The 21769-nt window shown below is 45.0% G+C and overlaps 1 pseudogene; it reads right to left on the bottom strand.

Annotated features, from left to right (window-relative positions):
- Positions 1-414: 414 nt before the first annotated feature.
- On the bottom strand, positions 415-20190 carry LOC136120306 (large ribosomal subunit protein uL30m-like; annotated as a pseudogene).
- Between the last annotated feature and the right edge of the window lie 1579 nt (positions 20191-21769).

The following is a 21769-nucleotide window of genomic DNA, read 5'->3' as shown; positions in this document are numbered from 1 at the left end:
ATAATATTAATTCTGATTTCTTCTGCCAATATTTGGGCTGTCCCTGTAATGATGAGGAATTGTGTGGTGATTCAGAGGCAGCAGCTGTGGCAGTGTCATTTGAATATTAGAACCTGAAATTTGCTCAGATGGGGTCCCTAGTATAGGATATGGCTTTGATGGGTATATGATCCTCATGGTGCTTTCTTTCATAATGGATGGAGGAAAGGTACAAATGACAGTAAGAAAAGGACAACCACTTGGGTCTGACCTAGAGTACATCAAGAGCTCAGATCTGCAAAGGGAAGGTAAACCAATCGGGAACTTGCCTTTTTTTTTTTTTTTTTTGTATTTAAAATATATTTTAATAGAAACACTTTCTCACCATCTTAAAATAAAGATGATTTGCATTTTTTAATCTGAAATGCTCTGGCATTAGGACTTAATTGCTCCCTGGTCCACAGGGTTTAGATGCCATGCACTACTAATTCTCCAGTGTTCACGAGGCAGGCATTACGCACATCCTCCTTTGCTGCAAGTCCTTGTGGCAACTTCAGGGACTTGATTCTTTTTTTGTTTGTCTGTTTGTTTCTAACAGCTTTATTGAGGTATAATAGACATACAACAAAATGCACACACTTGAAAAGCATATGGTGCTAAGTTTGACATACGTATACACCCATGAATCCATCACCTCAACAGGGACTTGATTCTTATCAAATGTTTAACCACTTTCTTTTTTGCCTTCACTGAAGGGATATTCTTGTGAACCTGAGGAATAGGTGCTTTTTCTAATCCAAGCATCTTTATCGTAACCTTTTTCCCAAATGGATGTCTTTTCCTAGTTCTTATTCTGGTAACAATATGCAGTTTATGAAGGTGCTTTGGATCCCCACCATATTTTTCATGGTCTGCAGGTGAAGGCTGAAAAACTTTATCTGGAATTCTTGACCTGGCAAATTTGTGATGAATCAAATCTGTACAGATGAGAGGCTCTATACCTTTTGTCACTGTTTGCAGTCTGCCTGCTGGCCGCTGACCCACAGAGTGCAAAATCCCTGCAGTGAATATGGTGATTATTCTCTTTATAGGCCACTGAGGGAAAGCCAAGCAAAAGAAGGACCTTGCCTTTGTAATACTAACAATAGTAACCACCTTTTGAGAGTTTGCTAAAGTAGGTACTGTCATCACCCCCATCTTGTATATATAAAAAAAAAAATGAGGCTCACTGAGGATACATAATCCCAACTCACTCCTTTGGAAAACGGCAGACTTGGGATCCAATCTCAAATTGTCTAAACTATTGCTCTTATACACTTGACCACTATACCTACAAACCCAGACTTGCAAAGTAAAGTCATCTAAGGTCCCAGGACTGCTGATGGGCATCTTGGGAAAACAGCCCTGCCCAAACCACAGCCATTCACAGGGCTTGTGATGAATCATCACTGTACTTAATACACACTTAAATGCATTATTTCATTTAATTCTCACAATGTTCCTAATGAAGTAGGTACTATTATCATTCCCAGTTTATAGGTGAAGAAACTTGGGTTCAGAAAAAAAGAAGTGACATCCTTGTGCCATGCCACTAGTAAATGGTACAGCTGTATTTTATTTTACTTTCATTATTCTACTCTCAACATCAATGACTCAGAAACTTTTTACCAGCTGGAGATTTAAATTGGGGGCATTTTTATGAATCTAAAAGCAATGTTCTTTTATAAGAAAGCATTTGCCGTCTTCTCCTCTGTAGGAATATATTCTGAGTGAGTCTTTCTTTAGCATCTTAAACCCACATGGCCCTAATAATCATCCATTTCCTGGGCAGCTACAGAGCTTTTTGCTAACTCTAATTCTCTTCCCTTCAGGGCTCAGATCACATCATTCTGTCCTCAGATCCTGTGAGGACTGGCAAATCCAGGTGGCTCAAATGGAGCCCTTTCTAGTGTCCTCTGCTCACCTGAACCCCAGGCCTTTCCCTCTTTTGAACAACCTTCCCTCCACACCAAACTGCCATCTACCCCCTTCCAGTTTCCCTCTCTGACTCTCACTTATGCCCTCCATCCCAAACGTCCTAGTCTCCGTTCTTCCTCCTGTAAATAGTTTTTAATGGTGCAGTGGAAAGAACCTCATGGTCCCTTAAAACCATAGTCAGATTATTGCATTCTTGCCTGGGGCGGGTCTCTTATTCCCTTCCAAAGGAGCTGAGAAATACAGAAAAGAAAAATGGCGAAACACGCTGTGTGACTATGGATAAAAGGAAAAGTCAGCACAATCATTTCCTGATATATATACATGGTAAAACCTCAACTAAATGAAAACAGCAGAATGTGGAATTCTGGGTAAAGGAATTTTCTGGCTATTTCAGGATTAATCCTCTACAGTCTACTTTCCTGCTTCTGTCAGAGTAGCATGCCAGACAAAATGACCCTCTGTTGACTGAGGATTTTATACAGTCCTGACATCGTTGTTCTGGGCAGCCACGGCTTCCACAGTTCCTCAGGCAGACCCAAGCCTGCAATTCCCCTCCCCTTGTGAGACATGCTACATCTAAAGAATTTCGTCTTCTCTCTTCATTCCTGGCAACTGGAGATTTTCTTTCCTGATTTTCAGCCAATACATTTTGTGAAAAATTAAAAATAATATTTAGCTTGGTATTTCTAATGTTGAGGGGGCAGGGCTTCCTGCCTCTGTTCACTCTGCCATCTTCACGGGGACTGAAGTTTACCCCGTGTCTCCCAGTATCTAGTACTCAGCCATCAGGCCATTAACAATGGGGGAGAGCTCTCTTATTTGCCAAGATCTGTCCACTAGCCTATGTCACTGAGGTGAATCGGGAGGAGAAGGAAGGCACCTACTACTTACTTCTTTTAATCCTTACAAAAAACCAGAGACACAGGCATTTATTATCTACAACTTTAAAGCCTGGGGAAACAGAGGTTCGAAGAGGTTAAGCTGTCCAAGGTCAGTGAGGAAGTGGCTAAGAGAGGATTTGAATTTAGGATTCTCTGCCTTCAGTGCACTTGCTTTTCCCACTAGCCTCCACTGGCTGGGATACAGTCCAAATCTGGAAAACTAATTCCTCCCAATTTGTAGCAGTCCTTCTTCCCTTAGGCGGTGGCCTTGTGCAAGGGTGGGCTATTGGGTGCCTGGCAAAGGTACATTCTGGAGGCCTCATCCTCCTGTAAGCTCTAACTACACCTACACAGTCATGGAATGGCCCCATCGAGAGCATCCCTCCCTTTCCTGACCTCTTCCACCTGCCCTCCTCCCTCCCCAGCAAATAAACTTTCCTTTAGTAAGGTCAGCTGGGGAGCCATTTTCTTATAATCTCTGATGCGAGTTCATTTCCCAAACCAGTGATGCCTGGCTATGCAGCTTGGCCAAATCTGGTAACATTTCTGAATTTCATTTACCTTCTTGTATATAGGCACTCATAATTCCTCACAGTAATATACAGTGTCCCAAGAACATTACCATTCCTGTGGTTTTATTTTGTTTCCAGGAAGTTAAATTAATAGTACTTTTTTTTTTAAAAGCTCACAGTTACTGAGCACTGAAGTGCCAGGGGCCAAATCTGTTTATATTCATGTTCTCATTTATCCTCACAACTCTTCTATAGAGTATGCATTTCATTATTTCCATTTTGCAGACTAGGAAACTAAGATTAAGTAACTCATCCAAAGTCACATACCCAAGAAGTGAATGAGACTGTCTGAATTAATAGCTCAAATACGTGACTTCTATCTTACGTGACTTCTATATTCTGATCTTTATTAGATTATAAAGTGTTCTTTCCATTTTTCAGGTGTCAAGAGATATGTTTAAATTCACACACCAGCAGAATGAGGAGTAGAGCTGGCCTGGGGCTTAGCTTTCTGGATGGGGCTTTTGTGACACAATCACATGGTCTCATAAGGATGTGGAGACTCGGAAATTTGGTAACTCCATGAAACGAACTGTGTTTGGATGAAGCCTCTAGGCACAGCCTCCTCCCTGCCAAGGTCTGGAGGCTGCCTGAGGTCTTTCCTCAAGCAGTTGACTCTCCCTGTCCACTGCTCTTTAAGTGAGCTCGCTGGCTCTGTGCCCATGCCCAGGCCTGGGACTTACAGCCTGGGCTGCCCTCACACCCCTGGGGGGCCTCCCACCGCCTCCCGAGCCTGGACTGTGGCCTGAGGACCTGGCTCCCCCAGAAGGCATTGCTCCCTTTTGGCAAGGTGCCAACTGTGGGTGGGTTGGGCTAAGCCCAGGGCAAGGGAGGAATGAGTAGAGAGACAGCTTGATTTTGTGCCCTGAGAGATGCTTGGGGGAGTGTGAATCCCAGTGACCAGCCCCAGAAGCTTGCAGGGATTTTAAATTCCTGAGTTGGCCCTGAATAACCCCCTGCTGGATCTGCAGATGTCTCCATTGCCAAAAGGCCCAAGGATGACCCAAGTCCTCTCCCACGGAGACCTCCCATCCCTGAGCCCCCCTGGATGTATACACTGGGGCCCTCCACACAAGGACAGTGTGCCTCATTCACGGAGGTCAACTGAGGCTGGAAGGACAGCTGGGGTCAACAACACCCAACTCCCAAGGGTTGATGGTTTTGTTTTATGCTTCAACTCCCCCTCCTCCCCTCTTCCTCCAACTTCTTATCTCTTTTCTCTTCTCTCCCATCACAGAGCCAACACATTCTGGGTTCAAACACCAGTTCCACTTATAATCAGTCATGTGTCTTTTGGAAAACTACTTAACCTCTCCGTGGCTCAGCTTTTTTTACCTGTAAAATAAGGGTGATAAAATCTTTGCCATTTCTAAGAATTGGAAAGAGTGTGCTAAATGCCAAACACTTGATAAATGGTAATATGATAATAACTTACTATTACTATTATGCAGTGTGGTAAGGAAATTAGCTAAAGGGATTTCACTGTATCTCCAAGTATACCTACCAGGTGTGTATAACATTACAGCTCAAGACTTTTAGGAATAAGCCCTTAATCAAGGCTCAAAGGCTTTTAAGAATAAAAATATGGGCATTACAGCTACGGAAAACATTGCAGAGACTGCATGAGGATCAATTGCACGTGTCACCCTCTGTGTGCACAGATTTTTCTGTTCCTTCGGGTCTCTCTAGGTCCTCAGATACAAGTTCTTTTATCTGTCACTGCACAACACACACACACACTTACAGACCACTCCCACTTTGGGTCCTTCAATCTTGAAGAGAGCAGAAAAATGAACTATAAGTTCACTGCTCAAGAGAGAGCAAGAAATCTGCCGTGATGTTGGATGGGCTCAGCATCCCTGTCAGCAGAAGACCCTATGGCTGATGAAGCTGACCACGGGGACACGGTGGAGGAGGGCTAGCTCCACAGAGGCAGTCCTTGGGAAAGAATGGTGTCAAAAGTCTCTCGCAGGTAATTTACTGTCCCGGATTAGAGTCTACCCCACATCATGCCAAGCCCTCTCTTCTCCAACCAAATGGCTCTCTGTGTGTCACACACTAGGAACAGATAACCAGATCTAAACTGGGAGATCAGAAGGCTAGCTCTCCAAACTGGGAGACTTTTGCAGGGTCGGGGGAGGGTGCTAAAGCATCAAGTGCGGGAGGCAACAAACAGACTCCATGTTCTTAATGTTCAAGACTAATTATTCACTAGAGTAAAAAACGCAAGAGATAGAAAGAAAACAAGCCTCTGATCTAAAATATCTGAAACTGAAATCCTTCCCCTGAAGAAGCACACATCTGGAACTCATTTTCTGCTGCAGCAAGCCATGGACTAGCTCTCCACCAGAACCCTGCCCAGCCCCTGCACGACGGCGACTGAATGCAGGCTGTGCTGCACGGGGGGCTCATAGAATTCTTCGTAGATAAGTATTCCTGCCAAAGTTAGTTTTCAAGCCACGGGTCATAAATATACAGTAATCCAGCAAAAAAGTACAGAATGTCCTCCTGGGGTTGACAAGCAAATAGTTTTATAAATAACCCTCTTGACACGTGCAAGATGTTAACATTTTTGAGGTTTTGGGTAGGGGCAGACGCAGATTTAATTGCTCGATTCAGACTGGAGCCACTCTGGACTTGGACCTTACATCTTGGGGGCCTATGGCAATGTTTTTCTTGGTTTGAGAGAGTTCATGTTGCTTGTCAGCACTGAGGACAAAGGCTTCTTCTCAGAAAATTCTGGGCCAGTGTGCTGCACAGGTGAGTCTGACCAGATCTGTAAGCGAGGGGACCTGCACTGGGGCGTCAAATAAATTGCAATCCCTTATGTAGGAGGAGGGCTAGGCTGAGCCACAGTGTTGACTGTTGTAGAGGCACTGAGTGCCCAGTCCAGGCAACGTGTACATGAAAGAAGGAAAATGTTCCTAAGAAGCCTCATATTTTGATAGTAATTTTATTTTCTTTTTTAACAGCAAATTTTGGGCAGATCCTGGAGTGGGCCAGATAAACACTGAGTCTAGGGGGATTTTAGTATCAGAAACACCACTGGATCTTAAATTAGTGCATGGGACAGATTGAGGTTTGTCAAATACGCTTTTCATACTGACCCTAACACATGGCTAGACTTCCCACCTCTGAAGTCCACTGGGGTCCAGCCTATTCACATGCAGAGTGTTATCTGGACTTAATGAGGACATTACACTTCCGAGCATCTCAATGTCATTTATATGGTGCTTTCAAGTTTTCCAAGCCCTCTCACATCCACAATTGCAACTGAACCCCAGAGTAGCCCTGTGAGATAAACAGGGCAGGCACTACAATTCCCGTTTTACAGATGGAAATGCAGAAGCCAGGTGAAAGGAAGAAAATTGCCCAGGGATCCCAGATAGTAAACGGCAGAACAAGGATTCACATTTAGGCCCTTGGCCTCTTGAAGCTCTGTCAACAAACTGCTTGGTTTATCGGACATGCTAGGAAAGCAGAGAGCAGGGCCAGAAGGAAATGAGCACTAGGACAGCAAGGTTTTGATGAGGGACAATAAGAGGAAGGCTCATGCTGGGGACTCTGTTCTGATGGGAAGCCCACAGTGTTCGACTTTCATTACACCTTAACCAGGAGTTGGGAAGATAACCAGTCACATCAGTAACCTCTCGCTCCAACTCTGTGGCTGAAGCTGGGGACAGATACAACATCGCCATGATGTTCTGAGGTGTGAGAAGGGCCTTCGCAGCTCTCAATTACAATATATCGACAGACTGCACGGCAACCTGATTCTGCAGGTAGTCCTGAATTTGCCGGTGAAGACAGGAGCTTCCTAAATTTTTAAAAGCAGAATAAGAAATCTCTCCTTCCTCTCACTTACTAGGCGTACTGGGTTTCTGTACATTGACTAAAAGGTCTAAATCAGTTTGCAATGAATGTTAAGGTAAAGATAATAGTAGTAATCACTGTCATCTAACAGCTGAGCCAGGCTGCAGCGCCTCAGTTAAGCACTTGACATACGTACCCAATTTATTGAGTGGGCTGAACTCAAGGGAGGTACAACCAAGCAGTGGATGTCTTTTGCCTTCCAAATGCTGCACCCCCAATGCTCCGCAGACTCCCACCCAGCCCCTTGATGACATCTTGGACAGTTCCATCTGCTGCTTTCTCATCAGTTTAAGTTATGAAAACAAGTTCTGTTTTGTTTGTTCACACTCAATTCAGGTATTAAATGGTCCCCTTGAGGTGAGATCAGAACTTCAGTATCCCTTCTCATTCAGACTCCGCCTCCCCCACCCCAACCTCTCCAACTCTAATTACAGGGACCTGCAGTGGGGATTGTGGGGGACTGTAATCTCTTTTATCACTTAACTTTCTTTCCTGTCCCTGTGACTGGCTGGCTTTTTCAGAGTCAGGGTAGAGGAGGGGATTAAGGGAAAAGGGACCCTCTTACAGGGCTGCTGGAATCAGTCATCAGTACCCTCTTTGGCAGGTGCCTGCTTGGTGGCCTCATGGGCACACTTGGAGATTCTCAGAGGCTCTGGTTGTACACTCAGGCTGACCTCTTGTGACATTCTTAGCTCCTGTCCTGGTTGTCTGTGCTAGAGCATCTTATTGCTGGGGGCCCATCATGAGGGCTCAGGCTCTGCTGGCTTCTGCAGCATCTCCTTGGCCCATGGGAAACTCATGCATTCTTGCCTTAGCAATGGGTAGGCTGTTGTCTACCAAGTCCTATCTCCTGGCCCCAGTGTGGTGTGTGTCACCACCCAACCTCCTGTCTTTTGTAGACCAGCCTCTGTGGTCACGAATGTCACCAAAAGCATGCCATGCTATCCCAGGAGTCCTCCCACTGTTCTTGGCCCTAGCCCCAAAACAGCAGTGGATCCTGTGATCCTGCACCTTTGTGAAGATACAGCCAGGTGTAAGTGCCTGCCTCAGCTTCTTCTAGGCATCCCCAATCTCTGTGAATGTTTCTCTTGGCTGCACTCCCACCTCCAACACATTCGGGCTTTGAAGGGACACTCCTGAGCTGGGGAGGTGATAGCCAACAAAATCCCTTTCTAGACTCTTCCAACACCCTTTGAACCTCCAGTCTTCTTTACCATTGCTGGTTCATGGGGTTATTTTGCTGAAATGGTTCTGCTCTCCTATTTTTTAAACTAAATCTGCCCCAGGGAACTAGCACCCCTGTTTAGCATATGGGAGTACTTACCGTTTATTGTATTCTGTGTGGGAGATATAACTGAATTTTAGAGACAACAGGAGGAATTTAAATTTAACATCCTATCTATATACCTAAACCTTACAAAAACACATGCCAGCTAGCTCTAATTATTCCTAGAGCTAGGAATACTGAACACGGGGACACTGAGGCTCAGAGAGTTCAGTGAGTTGCCAGACCACACACAGCAAGGCAGTGGACTGGGTCTCACTCTGGTCTGTCTGACCCCAAAGCCAGTGCTCTTAACATGGAATGTGAGGATGGTGAGGAAGTCATTAGCCAAAAAGTCTGCAATCAGCTAAAGACAGAAGTGGGGAGGACAAATCTCAAACCTGTGTCCTGTTTATACTTGTGTTCTTTCAAATAATTGTCATGTGTTAGTCCAAACAACAGTATCCCAAAGCCTTGATTTTGGTTGTCTATAAGCCTTGATTTCGGTTGTCTATAAGCAATGGTGGGGCAGTTAATCTTGTGAAAACTCAATCACGCTGGCCTCAATTGACAAGCACAAATGGCTGTGACGAAGGTGAGGGAGCCAAGTGCAAATAACAATGCCATTAGAGTCGACAGCCGAAGTGCGATTAAAGAATGTGCTAACCAGAGTTCCCTGTGTGATGTCAGTCCTCTCACCATCTCCTGCTTGTAGTCAAATGAATAATTATACTCAACCTGCGAACACGGATTTTCCCTTTCAAAATGCATTCACATCTGTGACCGCTTTTTGTTTTTCCATTGGAGTATGGTTGCTTTACAATGTTATGTTAGTTTCTACTGTACAGCAAAGTGAATCAGCTATACGTATACCAGTACCCCCCTTTTTTGGATTTCCTTCCCATTTAGGTCACTGCAGAGCATTAAGTAGAGTTTCCTGTGATATACAGTAGGTTCTCATTAGTTATCTATTTTATACATAGTATCAAAAGTGTATATATATATCAATCCCCATCTCCCAATTCATCCCACCCCTCCCTTCCCCCTTGGTATCCATACGTTTGTTCTCTACATCTGTGTCTCTATTTCTGCTTTGCAAATAAGATCATCTACACCAGCAGTCCCCACACTTTTTGGCACCAGGGACCAGTTTCATGGAAGACAATTTTTCCATGGATGGAGGGGTGGGGGGGAGATGGTGCAGATGGTAATGCAAGTGATAGGGGGGATGGTTCAGGCAGTAACGCGAGCCATGGGGAGTGCCAGGTGAAGCTTTGCTTGCTTGTCCACCACCCACCTCCTGTTGTGCGGCCCAGGGGTTGGGGACCCCTGCTCTATACCATTTTTTTACATTCCACATATACACGTTAGTATACAATATTTTTCTCTTTCTGACTTACTTCATTCTGTATGACAGTCTCTAGGTCCATCTACATCTCTACAAATGACCCAATTTCATTCCTTTTCATGGCTGAGTAATATTCCATTGTATATATGTACCACATCTTCTTTATCCATTCCTCTGTTGATGGGCATTTAGGTTGCTTCCATGTCCTGGCTATTGTAAATAGTGCTGCAATGAACACTGGGACCACTTTTAATGTGGCCCCTGCAATATGGCAGTTGGAGCTGGGATTGCATTATTGTCTGGTTGTCACATAAGAAAGCTGAGATCTGTGAAGATGAAGGCATCCCGAGTGCCCCCAGCAGGAGAATGGCAGGGTAAGGACTGGAGTCTTTTGCTCAAGTGACACTCTTCAACAGTATATTCAAAGAGGCCTCAAGGAAAGCAACTGTCCTTGGGGGCCTATGAAGCTGCATTCCTGCCAGCTGCTTCTGTGGGCACAGGGGAGAACCCTTTCCACCTGTCTGAGTCTTGCTTTTGTTCCACCTTGCTGTCTGCACCCTCATGGTATACATTCATTTCCATGCATTTTTTTATTTTTCAGGAGAAAACAGAAGACAAATCAAAGGGCTAAAAACACAGGCACAAACTTGATCCTGTCCTATGTATCTTCAGGGGACCCACAGACCCTGCCTCCTGAATTCCCTACCCCTCTGTCCGAGGGAAGCACTGGGATGAACAATAACTTCAGTAACAACTCCTGTCTGTTGAGCACTTACTTTGTGTTAGGTATGGTGCTCAGTGTCTTACAAGCGCTTTTTCCTTCCCTTCAGGTCCGTAGTGTCTGCTCTAAAATTTTGAGGCCAGGTGTGTTTCCGAAATCAGTTTTTTAGTTGTTGGAAAGCTAAATGGTACACTTGCCATATGTTATTCTAAGCCCAGCAGCGTCTGCAGCAGTGTTTAATTATCAAACCCATTCATATTTCTGTGATGAAACACAGAAATAGTCATAAGAGGCATAAAATAAAAGCTGTAAACAGCCTCATGTCAATATATGTCAGCTTTTCCTGCCAGGTCACAGTGTGCCAAACAGTGAAGAAACTTACAGTTTCAGAGCTCTTTGGATTGTGGAATCACAGATGACAAATGGTGGATCTGTATTATTATGCTCATTTTATAGATTAGATACAGATGTTCACAGAGTCTCCATAACTCGCCCAAACCACAGAGCTGCTGAGGAGCAGAACTTGGATACCAACCCAGGCCTCCCAATTCTAGCACCTGCTCATCAACCTCCACATAGAACATTTGTCTGTGGAAGCATTAGACACAGACACTTCCACCAACGAGCAGCTGTTATTTCCATTCATCGAGGGCCGGGGCAGTAGAACCTTTGCAATCTCTCAATCCAGTTTTAAGAATAATCTACCATGTCTGGACACTGATCTAAAATCCTTGCTACTAAGGGATGGTCCATGAACCAGCAATATAGGCATCATTGGGAGCTTGTTGGAAATGCAAGATCTCAGGCCTCATCCAAGACCTTTGAATCACAAATACATGCTAACAAGCTCCCTGAGTAGTTTGCTGGCACAGCCTAGTTTAAGCAGCTCTGGCCTAAAACTCTTTTTTTGTATGATCTCATTTAATCCTCACAATAACCCCATAAGGTAGGTGCTATGGTCATCCACCTTATACAGCTAAGGAAAGTGAGGTCCAGAGAGATTAATAACTTGCCCAAGGTCACACAACTGGTAGGTTCCAGACATGAATGCGGGTTGGCCTGACTCCAGGGCCCAGGCTGTTCACTACTACACTGTCCTTTTTCTTGCAGGCAGGAAGTGAGGCTCAGGACACACTCAGGGACATTGGATAAGGCTGCTCCTCTTGATTAGTAAAGACAGAGATGAAAATCAAATCGCAAATTGTTGGCTCCAAGGAGACTTCCCTCCACTGTCCCCATCCGCCCTCCCTCAGCTCCTTTATCTGACTACAGTAGTTGGCAGAGTTGTTTACACCTTTTCTCATTCTCTGCCTCCTGGACACATGGTATATCTTCACTTCCTTATCCCACTTCAACACAAGCAGGGCCATGTGACTTGCACTGGTCAATGAAACACGAGTGAAGGTGCTATGCATCATTTCCAGGCTGGTGCATTCATTTGTCAGTGCCCAACAGTGCAGCAACCCCTGACCCCTGTAGTGATCCTGGAAGCACTTGGGGAGATGAAGCCTTTATCAGCCTGGGTCCCTGACTGTTTACAAGGAGCAGAGCCCCTACTAAACCCACACTGGACAGGCAACAGGAATGAGAAACAAACCATTGTGCTTTGAAGCCTCTGAGATTTGAGGGGTTGTTTGTTACCCTGGCATAACCTAGCTTATCCTGGCTGATCCTCTGACTCATCTTCCTCTGCTCTGGAGGGACTGATTTACGCTGTAGGAATGCCAGCCAGCAGCTCTGTGTGTGGGAAAAATGTACCTGTTTTTAGGTACCCAAGCTAATAACCTCTTTCTCCTTATTTCTTGTGAGAGTTTGTCTCCTTCTTTCTTTCTTGGTGCCAAATTTATTTCTGATTTGTTTTCCTTGTTGAACCTCTACAACTCCTTATTTTCCAAGGCTATTTTTAGTGGCTCCACTCTACCCTGAAGGAAATAGTTCACATCTTGGTGCCCAGGGCTTTTTTAGCTCCTTTTAATGGGAGAGGATAGTACATATCAACAATTCTTTTAGCCACCATGTCATTTCCCCAAGAGGCTCAGAGAAGAACACAATGTCTCCATCAGATGAGTTGTGGTTATTAGTCGCCAAACTCCTCACTGTACATAGTTCTCTCTGGTACAAATGAGATATTAACTTTCCATTGCCTCTTTCCTTTTGGAGGTTAAGCCTATGTTCCTTCTACCTGGTGATTTCCTAGTCCTACTGAATCAGTCTTTGGGAGTGGGGCTCAAAAATCTGTGCCTTCTATAAACTCCTTGAGAGATTTATCTACAGACAATTTGGGGACAGGTGTTTGGGAGGCTTTGGGTTGACTACGTATCCTACTTACTGAGCCACATATGTTTGTTGGAACTCATCCTTGCTCATCTGGAAGTCATCATTGATTAGAAATATAATTAAAAACAACATTCCCCATGAATGTTTATAGCAACTTTATTCATACTTGCCAAAACGTGGAAACAATCAAGATGTCCTTCACCAGGTGAACGGATCAATAAACTGTGATACACCCAGACAATGGAATATTACTCAGTGCCAAAAAGAAATGAGCTATCCAGCCATGAAAAGACATGGAGAAACTTAAATGCATGTTACTAAGTGAAAGACGCCAATCAGAAAAGGCTACATACTCTATGATTCCCATTATATGACATTGTGGAAAAGGCAAAACTATGGAGACAGTAAAAGGATAAGTAGTTGCCAGGAGTCACAGGGGATGGAGAGATGAACAGGTGGAGCACAGAGAATATTTAGGGCAGTGAAACTCTTCTGCATGATACTGTAATGGTGGGTACGTGTCAGTATACATTTGTCAAAACCCACAGAATATACAACACCAAGAATGAGCCCTAACGTAAACTACAGACTTTGATGATAAGGATGTATTCATGCAGGTTCATCAGCTGTAGCAACTGTCCACTCTGGCGCAGGACGTTGATAGTGGGGGAGGATGGGCATGTGGGGGATGGGGGTATTCGGGAACCCTGTGTTTCTGTTCAACTTCGCTGTGAACCAAAAACTGCTCTAAAAAACGTCTATTAAAAAAAAAATAACATTCTCTTTCATGCTTCTGGAGGAAATTGTGTCCCTGTGAGCAAAGCTGAGGGGAGAAGTTGAAACTCCACTTCTACGGATTTGCCATTTTCAGTGTCTTCCATCTTACCAGGAAGGCCGGTCAGGATAAAAAAGAAGCATCAGAGTGTAGCTGGGATCATGTGAGGAAGAGCTTAGGCCATGGACTGGATAAAAAGAATGAGCAAGGCCCTGCTTGCAGCAAGTTGTGACCCATTTCTTGTCCAGCAATTTTCAGCCAGACTGCTAAGTTCTGTCATTTCCAGGGGGTGTTGGGAAAGGTATGGCTCTATATCCTCTGTATTTCTTCTGTGGGGGGAGGTAGGGTCATGATGGCTTACAGAGACTAGGTAGGAAGCTAGGGAATCAGGCAAAAGGGCAGCATGTATTGAAGGAACATCTGGAGGAGAGAAATCCAAGCAGACCACGGACAAGGAGTCAAGAAATATATGGAATTCGGAAGGTAGGAGATCAGAAGCCAGGGAAATAGACTGGGTAATGGATAGGAGAAAGGAGCACCTGACCAGTGAGAAAGCCTCTTAGCTTTCTTCGACAGGGGAGCTGTGTGAAATGGAGACAGCCACCCTGGGGTACAGTGGTGGCTGCCATGGTGAAGAACAAGTAGGGTAACCTCCCTGTACAGGGAGGGAAGTGCTCAGAATCAAGGATGCTACTGGCTCATCACTGGAACATGTAACAACGAGCTTAACCACTTTTTACAATGTCCTCCAAAATCAGCCACTGAACTGAGGGTCTCCCCTCCATGGGAAGGAGAAGAAACTGGTTAAGAGACAAAGACACTGTCTCTATTAGACCACGACTCTATCTTCTGCTTACTACCCCCAAAGAAATCCTTTCCTCTTAGTTCCAGTTCTGTTTAAGTTAACTAGCCATCAAAACCTTTCCCTTTGAGAGTTTGTGAATATTTTAACAGAACATCTGTTGACACTTAGTAAAAACAAAAGGATCAGCCTCCTTATGAAGAGCTGTGAAAACGTAATTGACACTTGAGCTCACATGTCACAAAGGAAGCTGAAATTTGCCAGGCTCATGTTTAGATAGTAGAAGCACATTAATGGTAATAGCAGTAGTAGTTGTTGTAATAATAGCAATAATAAAAAGATGTTAGTAACTGATGAACCGCTCTACTATGGTTCAGAGATTTGTGGCTGGGCAGGTCTGGATGGAGCCAATTATCTGGACTTTCCTGTGCTTTTCCAGCTTTCTTTCCTCTGTGTTATAATCCACCTTCAGCATAGGATCTGGTATAATTTACGCTACCATGTTAAAAAATGTGATTATCAATGTGATGCCTGTTTTAGGGGAGGTAGTCTCTAAATCTTATTATTATTATTTTTCTAAATCTTATTTTAACGTGAAATGAAAGCTTTAAATTTGCTGATGCTGGACTTTAAGGTTGAGGGAGTTGGGGTTAGGGGCAGTATTTGGGTGCGTGCAGCCTGGGTGATACTGGGGTTTATTAGGGGTTCTCCCACAGTCCTTGAAACTGTACTTTACATTAACAAGTGAAAACCTTTGCAAGCTGTAAAGGATCACTAGATGCCAAAACAAATTATTTTTCTTAGTACAGGTGACCAAGAGCAGATGCTGACACCAGGGTAAGACCAGAAGGAACTGGAAGAGTGATGGCCGAAAGGTGAATTACTAACAATTTCCAAGTATTAGAGTGCAGCAGCTAAGAAACAGCTATTCTCTATAGCCACCAAAGCCAGAAAAGTAAGTACTAATGAGCGCAGGAGGAGAAAGTTAAGAAAGATATAGAACAATACTAACTACAGGAGGGGGTGGGAAGTAGGACTCATTCATGCAGTCATTCAGCAAGCATTTATTAAGCACCTACTATGCAGCAAGAACTGGGCTAGGTGTTGGGAGTATAAAGGCCAAAGCCTCTGCCCTCAAGTGCTCACAGAATCATGAGCTTGCCTGACTGTAAAGCTCCTAAGGGCAGGAGCACAGCAGTCCAGTCACTACATCCCAGATATATGTCTTCCTCCTAGAAGATACCTCATAGATATTCCTTGCATGAACAGTTGAACTAAGATTGAACCAGTAGGCAAGACAAGGAAGTCATTAGGTATCACAGAATCTTTTCTCTGGCCTGCAGCTGATGTATTTCTGCCTGAAGGCAGGAGGCTGGCTGACAGAGCTCTATATTCAACTGAAGCCTCCACTTATCTTTAGGCCTGATTCCCTGCAGTGCTGTTTTTGGAGAACATTGCCCAGTCTTTGGAAAAAGCTAAGTTTAACAAGTCAGACCTGAAACTTCACCAACCCTCCAAGTTGAGTTCTTGGGCCGAGCATTTATATTTAATTGTATGTTGTCACCAGTCATCTGCTGCTCCAAGAACACAGAACACTGCTTCCAGAGCAGATACCATTTTTGGAGCTGCACTTCTTGAATCTTGACAACTGGAGTCAAAACAGCGCCTGGCAGCGTGAATGACAACTGCACATCGGCGAGCGGCTGGAGTCACTCAACTCTGAGAAAGATCTGGAAAATTTCCACCTCCCTGCCTGCCTCAATGCAAAGAGCTGGGCTAAGCATGGTTGCCATGAAATACACACCATTTGCATCTGGCTGGACATCTAATGGGTAGAGGCAGCAGCTTTGTCTGTGAATCCCAGCCTTCTCCCTTCTGTGTATCCTAAGCTGTCCCTGATTCCCTTGAAGCCCACTGGAAGACGCCCACACAAAGGCCTTTCTGCCTACATGAGCTCCTCCCTGTTGCTTTGCCTTCCTTTTTTCTAACATCTCAATAAACCCTTCTCATCTCATATTTATCAAATGCAATCACAAAGGGACCACTTAATTAACAGGCTGCCATTGTGTGGAAGATGACTTGGAAGCTTAAAACCATTTAAGAAACCTCACGCTGTTCCTGACGACAAAAACAGTGGGACGCACCATCTGGGAGGGAGCTTCCGCCGAAACAGATGCCAGTGTTTCCATGATTAAGAACCTAATATTATAACATCATAGTATGTGGTGCCATTTGGTTAGGAGAGACAGCCTTGTGAGCGAGTGTTCTCAGGTCTCGCCTGCTTGGATGCAGCCAAATCATTCAACACCACAATATTTGCTCTGGCAAGGTGCCCCGGTTTATACTGATCTTGTTATCTATTCCCTAATAGACCCTATGTGGGGCTGAGCACACTGAAAAAGCTCAATTAAAACTTGCTGAGGCATTTGTTGGCTGTGACTAGCATACTCTGAGGTTATTATGGTCATTCTGCGCTATGATGGTGACTACAGGTGAATTAAGAGTTTCAACAGTTTGTTTCAAGGCTGATTGATTTTTGACATGAGGACCAGAAATTTGTTTCAGAATAAAGTGCCAGACTTGGCCTTCTATCATCCTTAATCCTATCTCAAATTATTTTATCGTTTAACTTATTTTATTGAGCACCTACTACCTTATTTTATTGAGCACCTACTATGTGCCTGGCATTGTGCTGGGCTCCATAGGACAATAAAAAATAATAAATACGATGTAGATGCTGCCTATGAGAACTGAAAAAGCTTATATGATCCCCTGAAAATATAACTGCTGGTACTTCCCCTATTTATGCAAGAAACAAATTTTCATCATGGAAAACTAAGAAAACACAGTCAAGCAAAAATTAAACAATAAAAATTACCCATAACCCTTAGAGATAAGCTTCTGAGAGCAAACTCTTTGTACTTTTCCTTCCAGTCTTTTTTTCTGCATTATGTTCTATGCAGGCAGTTCCTGCATTGCTTCTCTTTCAGGCCATTCTTTGTTTCATCTCTATACTGCTGATGACTTGCCCTTACGGGGAAAGCCTTTTCACGTCCCTTCTGGCTATCCAAGTCCTACTTTATACTAACTTCTGGCCCCGTCTTCTGGGAGACTAATCTCATTCCCATTAGAAAGATCAGGGGTTACAGAGACTGTTGTTTGGGTCTTCTACTTAGTAAACTGTGGAGGAGGGCAAATCACTTAACTTATTTGAACCTCAGGTTTCTCATCAAGACACTGGAGATTAGAAACTGGCAGAGTTATTGTCAAAGTTAAACGAGGTCAGAGGAATAAAGAATGAAGTCAGTAAGTGATGTGTCTCTGTTTCCTCTCTGGTTCTCTGCACACCGAGAGCACTTGGGGTGTGTCGCCCGCAATTTCGCCCATGTTATACGCACTTCATGACCTCTACCGTTGCTAGGACACACTCCCCAGTCGTTATGGTGGTTCATAAGACCCTGCTGCTCCACAGCCTCATTTTGTCCCAAGCTCCCCCTCATTCTCCATCCCAGTCACCCTTCCCTCCCTTCTCTGTCTTGTTACCTATTTATCTTTCAGACCCTGGCTCAGTTGTAACACCATTAATACTCTTGCCTGGGCTCTCCAGAATGGAATAATCCTCTCCCGCCTTTTCATGGCACCACATAACTATTCACGGGTCTTATTTATTTATTTGGGTCTTTTTTTTTTTAATTTATTTATTTATTTATTTATTTTGGGCTGTGTTGGGTCTTCATTTCTGTGCAAGGGCTTCCTCTAGTTGTGGCGAGTGAGGGCCACTCCTCATTGCGGTGCGCAGGCCTCTCACTATCGTGGGCTCTTTTGTTGTGGAGCACAGGCTTCAGACGCGCAGGCTCAGTAGTTGTGGCTCATGGGCCTAGCTGCTCTGTGGCATGTGGGATCCTCCCGGACCAGGGCTCGAACCCGTGTCCCCTGCATTGGCAGGCAGATTCTCAACCACTGCACCACCAGGGAAGCCCCTATTTGGGTCTTTTTTTACATTAATATTTTCTCTTCCAGAATTAGTCTCCATGAGGGTAGCCCACGTCCTTTTTTGTTCTCCACTGGATTTCTAATGCCTAACACAGAAACTGCCACATAGTAGGTGCTCCATACATACTGTTGAAGACTTAAGCAATTTTGTTTTCTAGCTAGTTGCTGGCACCAACGAATGGTAGCCTCTTAAGGAACAGGGCTGTGTCTTCTGCTTTCATGGTGTCATTGTGGGCTACTTCATCCACACCATAGACCCCACACACATTCAGGCCTAGAAGTATCATGCTGCATTAGCCCTGGTTCTGTGAATATCTCTCTGGCCTTTCCAGAACGTCTGTAAAGAGCTGGATGAGGTTCTGTCATCCATCCTGCTTCCAAGATGATTCCTCTTGCTCTCTCCCCTTCCCCTTTCAACAGAAAGTCTATCAACCAGGCACAGCCTAAATGCCTCCTCCACCATGTAGCCTTCTATGGTATCCCTTTCCCATCAGCATGGCATTTTTTTTCTGCCCTCTTTGGCACAAATAGAAATGATATCAACCTGCTCCTCATAAAAGAAGCTGTGTGCCGAGTTGTTAGCTCTTTTGCCCTCTGGCTGAGTCCCAAGTGCTTAGCAAGTTTCCCTTCCCTACCTGGCTCTTACTTCCTGTTTCTCAACACTCTTGCTTCTTTGCTCTCATCTCTGCAGGTATACTGAATGCTTTCCAGTTCTTCAAACCCAGCATGATCTCTCACATTTCTGGGCTTAGGCACACGCTGTTCTCTCTTACTGAAACTCTCTTCCCACCTCCTGTCCATATGCCTAACTTCCAATTATCCTCCAAGACTTGGCATCAAGTTTGCTTCACCAGGAAAGCTCCCTTGATTGCCTGGGTTAGGCTGGTTGCTCCCTCTCTGTGTTGTGTCCCTCTAGCCCTTGATGTGGCACTTCTTCCACCTTGTTCACCCATCTTCCCCAGGGGGTGTAAGCTCCATGAGGGCAGGAGCAGTCAGGGTTACCTTGCCCACCTGGAGCATAGTAGGTGCTGAATAACTACTTGGTAGATGAACAAATGAATGAATTAAGGCTGCCACAGTCACCTTTGTAACTGTCATTCTGTCCCCTCTGCCACTGAGCTCTGCACAGAGTAGGGCTCAGAAATGTTTGTGGAGTAGAAAGGGATGGAATTGAGTTCCCCCAGGTAAACACTTGTGGAAATGGCACAGAAAGAGCATCCGTGAGCTCCCCGCAGCGGGGTCCAAGCTCATCCATCTCAGTGCCACCAGCACAGGCCTGGGCATGCAGCAGGGGTTCCACAGTATCTGTCAAATTACAATTTTACTGAATATATTGAGAGACTTAGTTGTACCAGCTGTGTCATATCTAGCAAGTTCCTTTCTCTCTGGCCTTAGTATCTGATCTGCAAAGGAGAGATAAACAGCTCATCTCCCTTAAGGGCTGTTTTGAGGGTTAAGTGAATTAAGATCAAGAGAGTGCTTAGGAGAACGGGAGTGTGAGCCACCGACCATTTGCCACCTGCCACATGGGGTTCTTTATGCCACAAAGGCTGCCTCTGAGCTCGCAGCGGTAGAACCCAGGCTGGGCGGCCAGGCTGAGGCAGGGGAGTTGCTGCCGGCTCTGGGGACTCCCGGGCTCCCTCCCGACCCCGTGCCATGGTCCTAGCCACCGTGCTTTCGAGCCACACCTGGCCACAGCCCGGCGCCCCGGGCGCCGCCACAGGCCTGCATCCCCGCCCCTGCGCCGCCAGCGCTCGTGGAAGTTTCCGCTGTGAGTCACTGCCCTTTTTTTAGCAGCAGCGCTGGATGTGCATCATAACTCACGGCGGATCCCAGAGAGCCCGCGCCGCGCCGCCGCAGACGTCAATGCAGACGAGCAGGCAAGGGCCAGGCGCTCGGCCGCCGGGTGTGGGGCGAGCGGGTGGGCGGGGCACTGGAGAGGATGGGGGAGGCGATGCCGTCCCACGCCTCTCTGCACTGCCCCGCGGGTCACAGCACCACGGCCTGCGGGTCCTCAGAGCTCCAGGGCAGCCGGGATGCTCGTCAAGGAAGCTCACCCCTCGGGAGCGCCCTGGCAGGGTCGGTCTGCGTGCTTCGAGGCCTCAGAACTGAGGACGGATGGGCAACGGTGATGGAGGGGGAGAAAAGCAGCCTTCTGTGCGTCTGTCCACCTGTCAATCATCCATCCAGTTACCTGCCCAACTACCAGGCTTCCCATCTATCTGGGCCTTCCCCGCACACGAAATCACCGAAGACTCTTCCTCCCATCCATCCATCCATCCATCCATCCATCCATCCACTCGCTCATCCACCCATCCACCCATTCCATCATTTATCCACCCTTCTGCTCCACCACTCAACCACCTGCCTTCCCAATCAGGCATCTGACATACTAAGTTACCTAAGGTCCTCCCTCCCCACATCCACCCACCAGTAGTGCACTCATTTATTTACCTCCCACCAATCTGTCTCCGTCCATATTTCCATCCATCTATCCATCTACCTACTCATCAATTCAAATTAGCATCCACTATACTGGATGCTCAGAATTCAAAGATGATTTGAGCAGCATCTCCACTCTTGCAGAACTCAGAATCAGCATGGTTTAATGTGCCCCAGGAGAAAAACACTTGCCCTTATTATTCTCAGAATTAAAGAAATATGTGTACTAGAATCCTATTACAGCAGGATGCTAATATAATAAAAATAGTAGCTAATATTTATTGAGCATGATTTGCCAGGCAATGTTCTAAACTTTTCACATGTAGTATCTCATTTGATCCTCATACCAACCCTGGAGGTAGGTACTATTATTACACGCAATTTTCAGATGAAAGAAAAGAGGCTCGCAGAAGAAACTTCTGCAGCTACACAACTGTTAAATGACCAAACATTTAGAAACTAAACTCCGACTCTGAAACCAGTACTTCTAGTCGCTTTACTGGCATTTGTTACCTGGGAGAGGTAACACATTAAAAGGAGTTGGATCAGCTTTGGTTTTCTTTTCTGTAAAAGTATTTTCAGAGATAGTGTATATATTCAATCTAGTATCCGTCTGCAAGGACTAATGTATCTGAAAAATTGGTTACTAGCCAAGATTAGAGAATAAGAGTGGGATCCAGGGGAAATGAGACTTATCTATTATTATCCATGATCATTATAGAACAATTAAAAGTAATTTTTAAAATCTCTTGTGATTCTATTATCTAAAAACCACAGCTGCTAACATTTGGTTTGTGTTCTTTAAAATGTTTGCTATCCATATACACAGATGCATGTGTATATATTTTTCTTTGCAAAAATTGGATAT

Source organism: Phocoena phocoena, chromosome 3 (genome assembly GCF_963924675.1).
Source record: "Phocoena phocoena chromosome 3, mPhoPho1.1, whole genome shotgun sequence".
Lineage (NCBI taxonomy): Eukaryota > Metazoa > Chordata > Mammalia > Artiodactyla > Phocoenidae > Phocoena > Phocoena phocoena.
Note: the sequence above shows the minus strand (reverse complement) of the source record. Positions and strands in the feature narration are given on the sequence as shown.